The sequence below is a fragment of the Ostrinia furnacalis genome, unplaced genomic scaffold (assembly GCF_004193835.3).
Source record: "Ostrinia furnacalis isolate ACB-3 unplaced genomic scaffold, ASM419383v2 OfSCF7469, whole genome shotgun sequence".
NCBI lineage: Eukaryota > Metazoa > Arthropoda > Insecta > Lepidoptera > Crambidae > Ostrinia > Ostrinia furnacalis.
In genome coordinates, this window is record NW_021137708.1 from 348,656 (window position 1) to 353,295 (window position 4,640).

A 4,640-nucleotide genomic window follows, 5' to 3' on the forward strand; every position below is an offset into this window, starting at 1 on the left:
TAATTACCATTTTATTGCTACAATTTGTTTTGGATGGAGCCAAGATTTAGGGTAGTAAAAAACGTCCTTATTACCCAACGACTAGGGCAGGTCAGTTTTTATTTTCTATAGAACCGAGCTATATTTGAAAAGTCTGATAATCGGTGATAACGGACGAATTAGGTACCTAGTACATCAAGTGAAGGTATGTGGGATGTTATGTAATAGTAACAGGTGTGATTTTGCTGAATGTGCTGCTATTGAGGCCAAACTGAACGTTTTTGATTAAAATTAACTGGATGATACATTAAGAACCTTTACCTAGTTTTGCAAAGAATTAATAATTTTAAATGGAACACGACTTTTAAATATTAAATTAAAATTTTAAATATCACTCCAACATACTCGTACATGCCGTTGATTTACGTACTTTAAAAAATACTCTGTATTATGACGTTCATGAACATTTTAACGCGTTTAGAAATGTTATAATTTTCATGGAGAGAATAAACCATAACTTTCCATTTAACTTTAACGAGCGGAGTTTAGCATTTGGCTAATAAAAACAAAATCTAAACGCGGGACCATAAATAATAATTTGGACTACCGACGCGGCGACATATTTTATTTGCCGATGAATTATTCCCCTCGTGCCTTGTTTTATGACAAATTTAAGGGCCAGTTTAATTAAACTCTAAATTCTAAATGCGATAACCTTTGGACTCTACTTAAATAATAAATAGAACGGATAAAATGTCATCAAAAGCCGTACTAAGTAATTTATGGCATCTATGAGATAATCAAAACGATTTATGAATTAATCTCATAAGTAGGTACTAATCTCAGAATACGGAACAAACCAGAAGGAGTGTTCAATAACATTTCTACGCGGCAAGTTGTGTCCAAAATACTTCCCCGCCCGCGCCCCTCCACCCGCTTTAGTGTTACCAGCGCCTTGTGACACTCCCATTTTTGGGGTAAAATTACGTAATTTTTTTTATAGAGATGTTAAACAAGTAAAATGTAATAAAGCGAAATAAGTACCTATCTACCTCTGAATTTAATTGTTATTCTAAAGTAACTAAGTGTAGATGAATTTATTTCTACTAAATAGTGTAATATACGTAAATGTATAATATAATTATTTAAAAGTCAATTACAAAAATCAAATATTTCAGAATGCCAAGTAAAACAAAAAATAAAGTTATGGTACTTTATTATGTAAACTCTTAGAATAATCCTATCCTACTAATTCTACTAGTCCTACTAATATACANCCTACTTGTCCTACTAATATACATACAAATGCGAGTTTTCAAGCAAAAAATCCTATGCGGACTTTGAAGAAACTTAGCAGTACCTACCTATTACTGTTGTACCTATATACATCAGAATAACATAAACCTATAATTTCAAATGATTCGTGACAACTGAATTTTACGCGGGCGAAGCCGCGGGCAAAAGCTAGTTATTTTAAACGATTATAACATTTTATACACATACCCTACTTGGAACAGCTTTTTTGTTTAGTCTTGTATAACCAGCTATCGTCTCATAAAAATATTGCTCCTCAAAGTGAATTGAGCAAATTAGGCTTCTCTTCGATGGTTTCCATAAATCATCTAGCCGTGCTCTTCGAATTATTTTTGTCCATTCTGATTTCCTTACTTCGTCAACTGGAAAGCTAAAATCCCATCAAAAACAATACTTGTCAAAAAAACCAAGTCTCGCAACTCAGTTGTTCTACGGTAAAAAGTTGTGAGATCCATGTAATACCAAGTCCAGGTGGCCATTTTGTGTTTTTAAATCTGAATCATATTATGAATCTAATAAGAATTGCTCAAAGCGGCCTTTTTAGGCCCGCAGGCCAGNTAGTACTTTTGATATTATGTGTCTTTCACGCCCAAAAACGTTGTACATTGTACAATTGTACCTTTAACCTCTCAACTGATAAGAAGCTATGTCGTTAGATTCGTCTTATAAATATGAAAGTATCACATCAAATTTAAAAAAAATTGGCGATTTTAGGCGCCTTAATATTATGTCTTCAAAAATTTTTTTCTTCTCAAAACCTATCGAGTGGAGTATCAAAATATAGGGTTTCATAAATAGCTTACAAAAAGTAGTGTTAACAAGCATCAAAAGTCTGTCAAACTCCATACAAAAAACACCGATTATGGTTATAGTTAAGGTTAAAGTAAGATGGTGCAACTCGGCCTAAGTGTCATAATGCTGGAGTTAAAATTGTGTCTCTAACACTCTGGACACCTTACCAATACGTATTTTCAGCAATGAAATTATTGTTGTGTAAGGTCGTGACTCGTGATAAACAGCTACAGGACTACTAAAACACTAAGACTGTATGCAGATAAATGTTTAATATCGAAGATCCTAAAATTAGGGCTTTCAATACTTCATAATTCAAACGCGTNAAATCGCATAAGGGAATTTTAGGTACACTACAAAAAAGAAATTCATCAGTAATGATATCTAAATAATGTATTTTCCGAATACGTTTTTAATCAGATTTATTGAATAACATGATAAAAAATCAAATAAAAAGAAATGCCAAAAAAAAATTAATTAAAGCATTCTAGCCAAAATGCACTCCTGAGTTTAGCACTCTCCTAGTCCTCAAGCATAATAAGAGTACGTATACGTTCGTAGTACTTTTGATATTATGTGTCTTTCACACCCAAAAACGTTGTACATTGTACAATTGTACCTTTAACCTCTCAACTGATAAGAAGCTATGTCGTTAGATTCGTCTTATAAATATGAAAGTATCACATCAAATTTAAAAAAAAAATGGCGATTTTAGGCGCCTTAATAATATGTCTTCAAAAATTTTTTTCTTCTCAAAACCTATCGAGTGGAGTATCAAAATATAGGGTTTCATAAATAGCTTACAAAAAGTAGTGTTAACAAGCATCAAAAGTCTGTCAAACTCCATACAAAAAACACCGATTATGGTTATAGTTAAGGTTAAAGTAAGATGGTGCAACTCGGCCTAAGTGTCATAATGCTGGAGTTAAAATTGTGTCTCTAACACTCTGGACACCTTACCAATACGTATTTTCAGCAATGAAATTATTGTTGTGTAAGGTCGTGATAAACAGCTACAGGGCTACTAAAACACTAAGACTGTATGCAGTTATATGTTTAATATCGAAGATCCTAAAATTAGGGCTTTCAATACTTCAGCGTAATATTCGAAAGAAAGGTATGCAAATTTTTAGTGCTTAAGCAATATTAGGGATTTTAAATATTAAGTTAATATTTTTTTCGGCAAAAGTATAAAAGTGCGAAAATAACTGTAAGGCTAAACAATTCAATTTTTAGACCCTGTCCACATGTTTAAGCTTGTACGAAATAATTGGGTATCTAAAAAAGTTATTTTAGACCACGATAACAATAAAATTGACTGGGACCTNTAAATCGCATAAGGGAATTTTAGGTACACTACAAAAAAGAAATTCATCAGTAATGATATCTAAATAATGTATTTTCCGAATACGTTTTTAATCAGATTTATTGAATAACATGATAAAAAATCAAATAAAAAGAAATGCCAAAAAAAAATTAATTAAAGCATTCTAGCCAAAATGCACTCCTGAGTTTAGCACTCTCCTAGTCCTCAAGCATAATAAGAGTACGTATACGTTCGTAGTACTTTTGATATTATGTGTCTTTCACACCCAAAAACGTTGTACATTGTACAATTGTACCTTTAACCTCTCAACTGATAAGAAGCTATGTCGTTAGATTCGTCTTATAAATATGAAAGTATCACATCAAATTTAAAAAAAAAATGGCGATTTTAGGCGCCTTAATAATATGTCTTCAAAAATTTTTTTCTTCTCAAAACCTATCGAGTGGAGTATCAAAATATAGGGTTTCATAAATAGCTTACAAAAAGTAGTGTTAACAAGCATCAAAAGTCTGTCAAACTCCATACAAAAAACACCGATTATGGTTATAGTTAAGGTTAAAGTAAGATGGTGCAACTCGGCCTAAGTGTCATAATGCTGGAGTTAAAATTGTGTCTCTAACACTCTGGACACCTTACCAATACGTATTTTCAGCAATGAAATTATTGTTGTGTAAGGTCGTGATAAACAGCTACAGGGCTACTAAAACACTAAGACTGTATGCAGTTATATGTTTAATATCGAAGATCCTAAAATTAGGGCTTTCAATACTTCAGCGTAATATTCGAAAGAAAGGTATGCAAATTTTTAGTGCTTAAGCAATATTAGGGATTTTAAATATTAAGTTAATATTTTTTTCGGCAAAAGTATAAAAGTGCGAAAATAACTGTAAGGCTAAACAATTCAATTTTTAGACCCTGTCCACATGTTTAAGCTTGTACGAAATAATTGGGTATCTAAAAAAGTTATTTTAGACCACGATAACAATAAAATTGACTGGGACCTTTTATGTCAATTAAATATACTCCAAGAAGACGAAGGCTTACATTTCGCTAACAAGCTGACAAGAAGATATTATGTTCCGCAATAATATTATGAAAGTAAAACTTGCTAGTCAAGTCTTGAGTAAAAGCGTGGCAACAGCGTTACAATTTTGCAGGGAGGATGCCAAACTATCCACCTCCAAAAATTCCGAACCAACTGAACGATTTCTAAGTAACATGAATCATC